Source organism: Budorcas taxicolor, chromosome 22 (assembly GCF_023091745.1).
Source record: "Budorcas taxicolor isolate Tak-1 chromosome 22, Takin1.1, whole genome shotgun sequence".
Classification (NCBI taxonomy): domain Eukaryota; kingdom Metazoa; phylum Chordata; class Mammalia; order Artiodactyla; family Bovidae; genus Budorcas; species Budorcas taxicolor.
Genome location: NC_068931.1, coordinates 28,208,128 through 28,223,675, shown reverse-complemented (window position 1 = coordinate 28,223,675; position 15,548 = coordinate 28,208,128).

Sequence of the window (15,548 nt, the reverse complement as noted above, 5' to 3'; positions counted from 1 at the left end):
ACTTTATTTTTAACAGAAAATAATCTTTCAGGAACTACAACATTTTATTATTGAAAACATTTGTAAAAGCATTAATGAAACTGCTAAGTACATTCCAACTTTTCCCCCATCATCGCTCACACAGGGGATGACCAGAGTTATAAGAAGGAGCAGAGTAAATGGTCAGGAGGACTTGGATGTCCTGCGGATGAAGGATTCTTGGGTTCACCCGAAAGCCATAAATATAGAAGAATTAGGACCACTAAGTCCATGGGGTCGCTAAGAGTCAGACACGACTGAGCGACTTCACTTTCACTTTTCACTTCCATGCATTGGAGAAGGAAATGGCAACCCACTCCAGTGTTCTTGCCTGGAGAATCCCAGGGATGGGGGAGTCTATGGGGTCGCACAGAGTCGGACACGACCGAAGCGACTTAGCAGCAGCAGCAGCAGCAAGTCTTATTAACTCTGTCTCTTAAATATTCATCTCCTCTTTTCCTAGTCTATTACCATTGCCCAAGTTAAGACTTTTATAATTTCTCACCTGTAATGTTTCAATTATCTTTTTAATAATGTCTCTGCATTTAATATTTCCATATCTCATTCTTTCTTCATATTTCCATCAAGTCATCTTTTTATAGAAAATTTGATTAAGCCACACTCATTCAAAATCAGCCAGCTGCTTCACTTCCCCCCTGGCATAAAGTCTAGAACTCCTGCTCAGGCACACAAGATGACTGTTGGTCTGGTGGCTGCTCGTTTCCACTCACCAGCATCACCATTGTTTTCTAAAGGACCACAGTGCTAAGCCAGAGTCGTTGAAGGGCCTTAGGATGCTTCAGAATCTGTTCCCTTTGATCAGATTTCATCTCACTTTATTTTATAAATACTTATTTAACTTTCTAATTCCAGATTAAGTCCTCGGTTGTCTTCTGATCAAACCGTCTACCTCTTTCTCCTATGTTCTCACTCTGTACGGTCTATACACTTTCAGAAAGCAACTGCGCTATTATAATCGTGTTTTTCCATGAACAAACATCTTTGAATCCAAAGCCTACATAATGCCTGAACAAAGCAGGTACATGATATTTGTAAAAAAATATGAATTTAAGTATCATTCTCTTAAATTTCCCTGTGTTTATTTTATTGCCTAAAAAAAAAAGCATTTCCATAAACAGTTTCTCCTGATGAAATTGAATAGTCTCAAACTACTTCTTAGTTTTCTTTCGCTGTTTTGTTTTTACTGTAGGATTAGATTGCCTTCAACTTTCTCCATTTCCTTCTATAATCTCATTCATTTGCCTTGAAAATCGTCCTTTTTTTTCAGTCTTTATTTATTCCAACTTTCCTCTTGTTAGCTTTAGTGTTTTCATATCTTAACTGGGTTGGCTCACTTCTCCCACTGCTGTCTTTCTACCCTCCAAGTTCCCTTTTCTCCTTGGTCATGAGAAACAGTTTGCTTTCTCCTTCCTTCCATTCATTTTAATTTTAATAAAGTTATAAGAAATACTTTCAGAGAGCAAATATTTACAGGAGAGAGCTTTCTTAGTTTTACTTGTACGCTTTCAACTTCTCTCTTCAGTTTCAATTTCTACTTTAGAAAAATATGCTCTACTGAGAATTTCATAGGAACTGGAATAGGCTGTGAAAAGTGGAAGTGTTAGTCGCTCAGTCATGTTTGACTCTTTGTGACTCCATGGACTATAGCCTGCCAAGCTCTTCTGTCCATGGAATTTTCCAGGCAAGAATGCTGGAGTGGGTTGCCATGCCCTTCTCCAGGGGATCTTCCCGACCCATGGATTGAACCAGGGTTTCCTTTATTGCAGGCAGATTCCTTACCATCTGAGCTACCAGGGAAGCCCTAAAAAATTATAACTTATAAAAACCATTACAGATGTAATTATAAAAATTAAAATTATAGCCGAATAATTTAAAAATATCGCCTTGATATTATGTGTATATAGATATGTATGAAAGTGAGTGAAAGTGAAAATGTTAGTCACTGGATTGTGTCCTAATCTTTACAACCCCTATAGTTCCTCTGTCCATGGGATTCTCTATAGAATACTCGAGTGGGTTGCCATGCCCTTCTCCCAGGGGGGTCTTTCCAACCCAGGGATCAAACCCGAGTCTCTTACATTGCAGGAAAATTCTTTACCGCTGAGCCACCGGGGAAGACATAGATATGTATACTAATGTATTTCAAGGTAACAAAATAGTTTACTTTATTTGAATAACCAGTGGATACTTCAATGTCTTTTTAATAATTTGGTTAGGGAATGGTTGCCAAACAAAAATGGTAGGTATTAAAGATGACATAACCATAGACTGAAGTAAATAATTGTTCACCTCTCAAAAGCGTCATCATCCTTTATTTTAGCTACAACAAACTGTCAAATACATCAAGCATTTCACTTGAATTTTTTAAGCACTCTGAAATATCCAGATGTTTGTAATCCTATAACAAAAGGGCTCTTGATAGTCCATATTCTGTTTTATGTAGGCATCATTTCAAAGTAGCATCCATGGTAAGGAAATTCATTCTATAAGGCAATAATTTGGTGGGTGCTGACTTGTGGCTAGCCAACTCATTTTTTTTATGGAAAGATATTGCTTTACAGAATTGTGTTGTTTTCTATCAAACCTCAACATGAATAGCCAGTTCATTTGATTAGATTTCATTACTAGTGAATAAGACCAAGGCGATCAATTTTGTGCCTTCATTTAGTTTAATTTAGCTAATTTTAATTAAAATGTCCATTTAACCTCAGCCAATGTTCTTACAAATATATGCTTTTGGTTACAAAGTGGATTGTGCCAAATGATCAGTTGAACCTATTTGATTATCAGAAAACATAATGAATATTGGCACAAAAGGGTCTGCATATAAATAATAATGCTTTAAAATTAGGTACTTTTTTCACATCAGTCATTTCTCAAAAAGGAAGTACTAGACCTCTAATCATCCACTGATAACCCATTTTGTATATTGCAGATAAATGACCAGATGGAATAAATGCTTTATCCACATGAATACAATTAAAAGTTGGGTTAAATCACCAGATCATTATTTGGCTTTGATATTAATTGAAATAATTGGTTTTGCCTTTTATATTAATGTGTATTACCTTATGTTTCTAATAATCACCACAGACATTTTTGTTATGTTTCTCCAGGGTTCTCTTTTGCATTTATCTTAGCAACATCAGTGGCAGAAGCAATTGCATGTGACGGATGCTAGGTCAGTGGCCTGTGATACTAGATATCTTATACATCTTTACAGGTTATGCTTTGTCAAGTGTGACATGTTGATCAGATATTAGCAGAAAATGGGCACTTTAAGCTTCAAGGAAAAATAAAAACACCATCTAGTTTGTACCAGAAAACTATGCAAAAATACTATTTTGTCCAACTCTCAACTAGGAAATTGATGACACACAGTAAGTGGTCTGTTGAAGCCCACACAAAGAGGTTGGTAACTGACAGCTGAACCCTGAACCCAGATCATCTGCCTTCAAAATGTTTAATGTCTACAATATCATCCTTTGCCAAGTTGGGCTTTTTTGGGCTTCCCTGATGGCTCAGAAGGTGAAGAATCTGCCTGCAATGGAGATGTGGGTTCGATCTCTGGGTTGGGAAGATACGCTGGAGAAGGGAAAGGCAACACATTCCAGCATTCTTGCCTGGGAAATCCCATGGACAGAGGATCCTGGCGGACTACAGTTCACAGGGTCACACAGAGTCAGACACGACGGAGCATGCATGCACGCATACTCTTCTAGATACTCTATGAGTCAGGAATGGAGGAAAAATATAAGACATTATGCATTCTGAATTTTAAACAACAGGTATAAGAGGTGTCCTTGTTTCATTGAAGAGTTACATTTGCTAATTATACTTTAAGTCACTACATATTTTTTCTTGTAGGAGAAATGTGGAGAAATTTAAACTGATTTTGAAAAATATTATCAACATTTTAATATAAATAAAATGCCAGTTCAGGAAAAGCACAATATTATGGAAATGTACATTTCATTTCAAGCTACTGTTCAGCACTTCACATGGAAGATTAATTATATTCAAATGTTCAACTTTCTGCTATACCAATAATTCAGATGAATGCATCTATATACTTCTCAAATGATTCTTCAAACAAAGTAACAGCCACAGAGATTCCAGAAAACTTTGACCATTATCAACAGGTAAATCATCTGAGCAGAAAAATAAATTTTTTTTTGTAAATGAGAGCTGATGTTTCCTTTGAAGATCACAAAATTCTGTTTTCATGTTTTAAGAGTGACAAAGATAGATTTCTCTTCTTTCCTTAATACTATCATTGTCATTGCTCAATTTTTGGCTCCCAATGCTCATGGCTTTCTTAAATTTAAGTAGACATCTATTCATTCAAAAGCCATTAATTCCTATTATATACCCAGAAATTGGATATACAAAGATAAAATTCCTACTTCAAAGAATATACAATCTACCTGGTGAGACACACACAAGTTACAAGAATATTACAATCCAGTAGAACACATGTCATGATGGATATGAGCCCTGGGTGTTAACACAGTACAAAGTAGAACCCTATCTGGAATAGTGGAGCAGTGTAAAGTCATCAGTGATGACACTTGCTCTGAATCTTGAGGCTGAACTTATCACATCTAAAAAGATAACTAAGGACAGATAATGGATGACATTTTACATTGGGCTAGATGGCATTCTCTTCACAATGATTCTTAAAGTGCAATGACATGATGAGGAGATAGATTGACAAATAGCTTTTCATTAAAGATATTTCAAGATGAAATTATGCTAATAAATAAACATATGTCCATGGTATCTACTACCTAGTTTTCTCAAATTATAAAATTTTTGGTGTTTGCTTTAAATTATTTTTAATTTTAGTGATAAAATATTATAAATAATCTTGAAACGGTGTTACCATCCCCAACCTCACTATCTTCTCTCCCTTGTGGTCATTCATAGTCCTGAATTTGATGGATGGGATTTTACAATTCCCATGCATATTACACTTATGTATTTGCAACAAATATAGGCTCAAATATATATGATTTTTATAAAGTATATAAAGCATTAATTATATTTTTTGTTTCTTCCTTTCCCCATGTGCCTTTTATTTGTTTCTCTTGTCATAGTTCCCTGGCTAGGATCTCTATTGTTATGGTAAATAGAAGTGATAGTAAAACCATCCTGACTGATTCTTAATAAAATGCTTCTAAGGTACCACTATTTAGAAATATCACTAACTGAAAGGTTGTTTTTTTTTCCTTTATCTTATATGAGTTAAAGGAAATATTCTTTCTATTTCTAGTCTGCTGAACACATATTTTAAAACTTATGAATCATTTTTTTGCCTCTGTGAGATGATCATCTGTTTTTTTGCCTCTAATCTATTAATGTGTTGATGTTATCCTTCCTGCTGTGGCTTCTTGCAACCAAGATGATGATAATGATGATACTCACCAGCGGGAATGTTCAGGGGTGCTCAGAGCACTGCAGGATCCTGGCAATATACCCTTCCGCTCACCCCAGTGCCATCACTGGCAGGAATAAAGAGGATGCCAAGAAAACTTCAGGTGCCACTGGTAAGCCTCTGCTATGCCCTTATTCCCTTTCTTGTGACCACAATCTGCCAAAGAGTCCAGTTCTCAAAGAAAAGCTATAATTCAAACTAATTATCTATTCCCCCTTCAGGAAGTGACTACATACTTGAATTCACTGATTTCTCATTTTCCTGTTTATTTCAGTTAACTCCAAGCCCAAGATTTCAAGGCCATTACATGTCACTTAAAAGTCTTATTCATACAGTTTTCTGACATACATTTTTCAAGCACTACCGCGTCCTTAAACATCACCACTCTGGGAATTCTGTATCTGTCATCATTAAAATCTCCTATTCTAGTCTTTTCTCCGCAGGATCCTTTCCCTTTTCTCTACACAAAATCCTTTTCCCTCTCTCTACATAAAATCTATCTCCTCTAAGCATACAGCTTCCACAGCAGCTCTCTCAAGTATGGCTATCTCTCAGTCAATGACCTTGATCTTGAAGGTTATGCTTGTATCCTCCTTACCTGTCCCTTGCTACTTCAAGTCCATTGTTTCTTATTCATTCTTAAATGTTTACTCCAGTGATCTGAAAAGTTTACCACCAACACCCCTCCTTGTTTTGGTCATATACCAATATTCAAGTCACTAGCTCTCTTCTTGAAGATGTTACCATTTCTCTCAACAGCATTAATTCTTTTATAATTGACAAGTATTTATATTTAAACATTCATGACAACCATTCTTCAGTCACTGACTCCCAGTTCCTCAACTTCTTCACCCGTAATGATTTTTTTCCTGCTCCATGGCCACTGAACTTGCCCATTTGCTATCAAAATCAGGTAAAGATTTATCTGAAGACATTCAATAGATTACCTGAATAGTAAATCTGTTTTTCCCACTTCCTACTACATAATCATAGTCTCCTTTCTCATGATGAATAAGGTGAATTACCTCTAACAGAATGATGACTATTTTCCTCATCCAAAGTTTCAATATGCAATAAATTTGAAGTCATCAGATCACATTGCCTTTTGAGAAACAAAACCTCAGAACCTCCATGGTTTCCTACCTATTGCAGACACAGTGGCACATCAGTTCAGTTCAGTTCAGTCGCTCAGTCGTGTCCGACTCTTTGCGAACCCATGAATCGCAGCACGCCAGGCCTCCCTGTCCATCACCAACTCCCGGAGTTCACTCAGACTCACGTCCATCGAGTCAGTGATGCCATCCAGCCATCTCATCCTCGGTCGTCCCCTTCTCCTCCTGCCCCCAATCCCTCCCGGCATCAGAGTCTTTTCCAATGAGTCAACCCTTCACATGAGGTGGCCAAAGTTCTGGAGTTTCAGCTTTAGCATCATTCCTTCCAAAGAAATCCCAGGGCTGATCTCCTTCAGAATGGACTAGTTGGATCTCCTTGCAGTCCAAGGGACTCTCAAAAGTCTTCTCCAACACCACAGTTCAAAAGCATCAATTCCTCAGTTCTCAGCCTTCTTCACAGTCTGACTCTCACATCCATACATGACCACAGGAAAAACCATAGCCTTGACTAGACGGACCTTAGTAGGCAAAGTAATGTCTCTGCTTCTGAATATGCTATTTAGGTTGATCATAGCTTTCCTTCCAAGGAGTAAGTGTCTTTTAATTTCATGGCTGCAGTCACCATCTGCAGTGATTTTGGAGCACCCAAAATAAAGTCTGACACTGTTTCCACTGTTTCCCCATCTGTTTCCCATGAAGTGATGGGACTGGATGCCATGATCTTCGTTTTCTGAATGTTGAGCTTTAAGCCAACTTTTTCACTCTCCTCTTTCACTTTCATCAAGAGACTTTTTAGTTCCTCACGTTCTGCCATAAGGGTGGTGTCATATGCATATCTGAGGTTATGGATATTTCTCCCAGTAATCTTGATTCCAGCTTGTGTTTCTTCCAGTCCAGCGTTTCTCATGATGTACTCTGCATAGTTAAGGGTCACTAATTTAAGGTGTATACTATTATGGATAACAATTTCCTATCTTGGCAGGCATCTGCTCAAAGGAAGCTGCCTATGTAAAATGTTAACACTCAATCAGGCCACAATGTACCTGGACTCCTGAGTCTGTATTTATACACACTGCTCTGGCTGTAATGTGAGCCACTTGTTACACTGTAATGCTGGGTGGGACTCTGCAATCAGTGGGCTAAACACTGTAGGGCTTTGGATAGTGGTGCTATCAGAGTCACTGTGGTCAGAGAAGGAGAACCACATGCATGATATTTACATGTTCTAGTCAAGATGAATTGTCCTTTCTGTGATGAAAGGGGTCTGAAGTATTAATAATTTAAGTACCATTATGTGGTTATCAGGTGTCCTTGAGGGAGAGTTACACATATCAGGCTCAGTACTGGTCTCTGTTACTAGTTGTTTGGACATCTGATGGCAGAAGTAGAGGCTCATTTATAACCTCCATCTTTCTACTAAGATTACTCCTATAGGAGACAGGAAGAATAAAGAAAAGCAGGCCCCGACAAGGGCCACAAAAGAAATTTATAATTATTGATAAACTGGATGCTACAAGGCATGAGACTCTTGGAACAAGTCCAGAGGGAACAGTTCATAGTCTTGAAAACAAGATATGACCCTGGGGCTGAAACTGACCCCAGGCTGTTTCTCAACTGGCGTCTCAGAGTCACATGTTTTATGCATCTGGTGGAAAATCTATAGATAAGAATATTAGCCTTAGTTACTGATTTGTTATTGATTCCTGTTTCTTAGTTACTCAGTGGTTAATGATCGTTTTGTTCTTTGGCCCTGAAGGCCAGATGAGTTATAGCTTAACTCCCCTCATATTCTTTTTTTCACGGCTGAAAGTATAATAAAGCTGGCTTGGATTCAGTTTCACCTTCACCTTGGAGCCGTGTTGGTCCCCTGATTCTCGCTTTTCACTGTTCTTGTGTCTTGTTTCATTCTCAGGCCATATCGTGCTTTCAGAAACCCCGCTTGTTGAGCCAGTCTTGCCAACTCCCTTCATGTGTCCTCCATGCTAACACTGGCAAGAACGTGACAGGGGTGAAGAGTGGGAACAGCGGCGCTGATAGAGATTGGCTGATGTCAATTAGCTAGTTGTTTAGTGACTTCCTTAGGGACTACTCTGGTCGTCCTTAACACGCCTTACAAAAATCTTCATATTTCACAGTCATTCCCATCAGTTCACCTACATGCTTTTCCCTCTGATCTCATCTTCATCATCTAATTTTTCTCCTTATGGACCTGTTACTAATGAGCCAGACTACTAGCTCCTGCTCATGAGCTTTATTCTTGATTTATCTTTCCATACAGAATATATGACTTAGTAGGGGACTTCTACTTTCTGCTGTCTGTACAGACCACTTTTCGGGGTGTTACAGCCATAGTCCACCTTTGGTTGGCATTCACATACTCAGCTGAATTATTGATGAATTACGATCAACTTTTTCACCTCCAGTAGCTGGCTTAAAGGGTCTAATCATATGGCCAGGGTATGACCTGAAGAAGAGGCAGCACTACAGATATGGTGGATATCATGGGAGTTTAGACCAGCTGCTGTGGAAACTTAATTGCATCCCTTGGCTCTGATCATACCCAATTTCGGATATCCCACTTCCATCCCAGAGTGGATTGCTCCTAGGCCTGTCTGAACTTACCACACTGTCATTTCACGTTCTCCGAACAAACAATCCATAACTATGAGGAACTAATAAAATGTGTCTAATATTATCTATTGCAGGTGGCATTGTCTTGCTCACTGTTGGTGAGGATTGATTTGGAATTCTCTTATTGGAGCTTTTTATAGTTTCTACATAATATTTTTTCTACCATGAAAAAGCAAAATTAGTCACTCACTCGTGTCCAGCTCTTTGTGACTGCATGGACTGTAGCCCACCATGATTTCCTGTCCATGAGATTCTCCAAGCAAGAATACTAGAGTGGGGGAGCTATTCTCTTCTCCAGGGTATCTTCCTGACCCAGGGATCGAACCCAGGTCTCCTGCACTGCAGGCAGATTCTTTACCATCTAAACCACCAGGGAAGCCCTTTTCTACTACATATACTTCTAATGCATAAGGTCTGCCAAGCTGTATGGCCAAAAAAAGCAGAGTTACTTGCATCACAGACTAGCCCCCTTTAATCCCTGGTCAAGCCTTGTAAACTTCCATGTCACTCAGAGAAGTAATCCCAAGCACAGAATATGCTTAACCTAGGACCCAAAAAGTTTTACTCAACTTCATGTTTCCTTTTTATCAAGCTCAAGGATGAACTACAGTAATTTGCCTTTATCCTCTGGAGATGTTCCCCCACACCTCAGGACCCTTAAGAACTTCTCTGATGTGGTAAACTCTTAAATAATGTTACAATTCACAATACACTCCCCCCCCTTTAAAATTCATATGTCTTAATGAAGCTTCTAATATGCGTAATACTTCTTGCTTGTATGTCCTGCTTAATATAACACCATCAAAGTAAGGAACCATATGAAGCTCTACAGAATGGCTAGGCAGTCTGGATCTCCTTGAGACATAAAATGGCAGTGACTGGAAGGTTAACACAGCCCATGAACAAAACCATGCATGTATACAGCTAGTCATGTCAGTGGATACGACATACTTCTGTTCTGTCTTCCAGATAAGGATGGAAATACAAGAATGGTTGCATCATATCATGTACCTGAGGCTATATTAATCTGCTCAACAAACACATCACAGTTGGCCCAGCAGCTAGTTACAATTTTGAACTAATAATTAACTGTGTTTGCAGTTGTCCACTGATGTTCTCTAGAATCCACCAAGTATATCCAGGGGTGAGACTAGTGAATGAGTATAACCAGCCAGGCATCAACCAGGATTTTGAGAGGTACTCATTCTTACCATCATCCCCAGAGTGAAATATTGTTTTAAAATTACTCCTTACCTTGGGGTTTGACCAGTTAATAATATTTTCGACTTGGTTTTCCTCAACCATAGTCTTTAATCCAAGGCTGAGGAATAAACATGGGAGTTTTGTCAACCAACAAGTATGTCCAATTCAGCTGTAGATGGAGACTGGGGGAAATGACTACTGGATGTTTTCATGGACTCAGTAAGTAAATAAGTGCCAAGACCTCATTTAACACCTGGCTTGCATAGGTTTCCATTCTGAAAAAGGGCTCATGATGTTGTCTTGATTCCCTCACTAGCAACATCAACTCAGACACTTGGTGAAACAGTTCTGGGTGCTTGTTTTTCCTCAGTTTAGACATTCAGTTAGGTCCAACTCTTTGAGACCCATGGACTGCAGCATGCTAGGCTTCCCTGTCCATTACCAACTCCTGGAGCTTTCTCAAACTCATGTCCATTGAGTTGGTGATGTCATCCAACCATCTCATCCTCTGTCGTCCCCTTCTGCCTTCAATCTTTCCCAGCAACAAGATCTTTTCCAATGAGTCAGTTCTTCACATCACAAAGTATTGGAGTTCCAGCTTCAGCATCAGTCCTTCCAGTGAATATTCAGGACTGATTTCCTTTAGGATGGACGGGTTGGATCTCCTTGCAGTCCAAGGGACTGTCAAGAATCTTCTTCAACAGCACAGTTCAAAAGCATCAATTCTTCAGCTTTCTCTCACATCCATACATGACCACTGGAAAAACCATGGCTTTGACTAGACGAACCTTTGTCGGGAAAGTAATGCCTCTGCTTTTTAATATGCTGTCTAGTTTGGTCATAGTTTTTATTCCAAGGAGCAAGTGTCTTTTAATTTCATGGCTGCAGTCACCATCTGTAGTGATTTTGGAGCCCCTCCCCCGCCCCCGCCCAAAATAATTCTGTCACTGTTTCCATTATTTCCTCATCTATTTGCCATGAAGTGATGGGACCAGATGCCATGATCTTAGTTTTCTGAATGTTGAGGTTTAAGCCAACTTTTTCACTCTCCTTTTCACTCTCCTCTTCCACTTTTATCAAGAGGATCTTTAGTTCTTATTTGCTTTCTGCCATAATGGTGGTGTCATCTGCATTTCTGAGGTTACTGATATTTCTCCTGGCAATCTTGATTTCAGCTTGTGCTTCATCCAGCTCGGCATTTTGCCTGATGTCCTCTGCATATAAGTTAAATAAGCAGGGTGACAATATACCAGTATGCTTTTCCATGTCTGGTTCTAATTGCATACAGATGTCTCAGGAGGCAGGTAATGTGGTCTGGTATTTCCATCTCCTTAAGAATTTTCCACAGTGTGTTGTGATCAACACATCCAAAGGCTTTGGCATAATCAATAAAGCAGAAGTAGATGTTTTTCTGAAATTCTTTTGCTTTTTTGATGATCCAGTGGATGTTGGCAATTTCATCTCTGGTTCCTCTGCTTTTTCTAAATCCAGCTTGAACATCTGGAAGCTCATGGTTCACATACTGTTGAAGCCTGGCTTGGAGAGTTTTAAGCATTATTTTGCTAGCATTGAGATGAATGCAATTGTGTGGTAGTTTGAGCATTCTTTGGCATTGCTTTTCTTTGGGATTGGAATGAAAACTGACCTTTTCCAGTCCTGCGGCCACTGCTGAGTTTTCCAAATTTTTGACATATTGACTGCAGCTCTTTCACAGCATCATTTTTTAGGATTTGAAATAGCTCCACTGGAATTCCATCACCTTCACTAGCTTTGTTCATAGTGATGCTTTCTAAGGCCTACTTGACTTCACATTCCAGGATGTCTGGCTCTAGGTGAGTGTGAGTGATCACACCATCGTGATGATCTGGGTTGTGAAGATATTTTTTGTACAGTTATTCTGTGTATTCTTGCCACCTCTTCTTAATATCTTCTGCTTCTGTTAGGTCCATACCATTTCTGTCCTTTATCGGGCCCATTTTTGCATGAAATGTTCCCTTGGTATCTCTAATTTTCTTGAAGAGATCTCTAGTCTTTCCCATTCTGTTGTTTTCCTCTATTTCTTTGCATTGATCACTGAGGAAGGCTTTCTTATCTTTCCTTGTTATTCTTTGGAACTGCATGCAAATGGATATATCTTTTCTTTTCTCTTTTGCCTTTCAGTTCTCTTCCTTTCTCAGCTATTTGTAAGGCCTCCTCAGTCAACCATTTTGCCTTTTTCATTTCTTTTTCTTGGAGATGGTCTTGATCCCTCCCTCTTGTACAATGTCATGAACCTCGTCCATAGTTTCAGGCAGTCTGTCTATCAGATCTAGTCCTTTGAATCTATTTTTCACTTCCACTGTTTAATTGTAAGGGATTTGATTTAGGTCGTACCTGAACAGTGCAGTGATTTTCCTTACTTTCTTCGATTTAAGTCTGAATTTTGCAATAAGGAGTTTATGATCTGAGCCACAGTCAGCTCCCTGTTTTGTTTTTGCTTACTGTATTGAGCTTCTCCATCTTTGGCTGCAAAGATTATAATCAATTTGATTTTGGTTTCCATGTGTAGAGTCTTCTCTTGTGTTATTGGAAGAAAGTGTTTGCCTTCTTGACTTCCTACTTTTGCATTCCAGTCCCCTATGATAAAAAGGACATACTCAGTGTATAGTTACCCAAATAAATGGCCATAGTTCCCTCTAGGGGATCATCAGCATATTCACTTATTGTTGCTTCACCAAGTCCTTTCTCTTAACAATGTTGAACTTTGCCACAATTCTATCACCCTAGAAAATAGTAATGGTTGATAAGATCCACTCCCCCACTTTTTCTGTTCAGGGAAACTGCTTATTTCAAAGAAATATTCTTTCTTATGTGACTTAGATGAGTCCTAGAAAACTCTCATTTTAATCTATGAAGAAACCAGGCCCAGGTCCTCAAAATGTCCATTCTTTGCCTTGTCGATGATTACTGAGGTGTTAAGGAGGTCAGTCCTGGGTGTTCTTTGGATGGACTGATGCTAAAGCTGAAACTCCAATACTTTGGCCACCTCATGCGAAGAGTTGACTCATTGGAAAAGACTCTGATCCTGGGAGGGATTGGGGGCAGGAGGAGAAGGGGTAGACAGAGGATGAGATGACTGGAGGATATCACTGACTTGATGGACAGGAATTTGGGTGAACTCTGGGAGTTGGTGATGGACAGGGAGGCCTGGCACGCTGCAATTCATGTGGTTGCAAACAGTTGGACATGACTGAGTGACTGAACTGAACTGAATCCTCTTTGATAAATCAGAACCAAATGCTTTTTAACTTGAGCAATTCTCTCCTTTCTCAGAATACCTCTCCAATTTTACAGTAAATGTTAATAGATCACAAAATTGAACAGTTTTAAACAAAAACATAAATCTTCTATTGTCCAACTTTTTGTGAATGCTGCATTTCCTGGTTCAAGGCTGTACTCTATTTATTGACAATATTGCACATATTGCTAAGTTAAGGAAACTCTAGGAACAAAATAGATGACTACATAAGAAAAGTAATAATTAGGGAACTGGAATGCATTTCTCTAATAGACTAACAAGTAAAAGGTAGAGTGTCAGTCAAGAGCATTGCTGCTGCTGCTGCTAAGTTGCTTCAGTTGTGTCCGACTCTGTGCGACTCCATACATGGCAGCCCACCAGGCTCCCCCTTCCCTGGGATTCTCCAGTCAAGAACACTGGAGTAGGCTGCCATTTCCTTCTCCAATGCATGAAAGTGAAAAGTGAAAGTGAAGTCGCTCAGTCGTGTCCTACTCATCGCGATCCCATGGACTGCAGCCTACCAGGCTCCTCCATCCATGGGATTTTCCATGCAAGAGTACTGGAGTGGGGTGCCATTGCCTTCTCTGCAAGAGCATTAGAGGACTTTAAATAAAATACCTCAAAGGAATGATTAGTAGAAGGGACGCAAGCCTAAGAGAAAAGCTTCAGTGACTTAGTTACCTGGAAGAAGCCCAAGCACAGGTTGCAACTTGAGATAATGTACATTAATATATAATTTTAATATGCAGCCCAATGGGAGCTAATTTGCATGTTATATTACCTTTCCAACTGTCTTTCATGAGATAAATGCACAGTCATTAACAAAACTTTAATGTATCACATTTTTTAACTAAATAAATTTGCTCTATGATATTGCTTAATCTTTCTAAGAAAATGGCAAAACCCCTTATGCTTTATTAAGCACAAAGAATTAGGAATATGTGGTTTTGATTTTTAGCATGGAAGAATACTTCATAGCAGTAGCTAAATTAATGACATTGTTTTCCAAATAGTTGCTACACAATAACTCTTGTTTTATTAAAATTATTATTTTTAGTTAAATTAACCCTTGGTTTGTGTGAAACTAGCTTTGTGGCAATCAAGATGAGAAATGATAAGAGCACAGGAAGTGGAAAGGGAGATTAATGTTTATACTGAATTCACCTTCTGATATGTCAGTTTCTGTCATTTCTGGGAAAAGTGGGGAATCAACCCATTTATATGCAAATAGAAATGTTAAATAATTATGTTCTTCACCCTCTAGGATTAGTCAATAAACACCCAGATACACACCCACACCACACACACACACGTGCACATGTGTATGTGCACACACACACACATATACATGCTGGAGAAAAATTACAAGGAAAAGATACTTGAACCAAAAGTTATTTTCAGCAGGTACAAATCAGGGATAATAGGCCTTTTAGAAGGATTTACAAAATAGCTGAAGAAAGAAGAGAAGCAAAAAGCAAAGAAGAAAGGGAAAGGTACATCCAACTAAACACAGAGTTCCAAAGAAAAACAAGAAGAGACAAGGCCTTCTTCAATGAACAGTGCATAAAAATAGAGGAAAACAACAGATGGTGATAGATTAGAAATCTCTTCAGGAAAATTGGAAATATCAAGGGAACATCTTGCCCAAAGATGGGCACAGCAAAGGTCAGAAATGGTAGAAACCTTATTAGACTCAGAAGAGATCAAGAAGAGATGGAAAGAATACACAGAAGAGCTGTACAAAAAATACCTTAATGAACTGGATAACTATGATTGTGTGGTCTGTCACCCAGAGCTAGGTATTCTAGAGTGTGAAGTTAAGCGGGCCTTATGAGGCACTGCTGTCAAT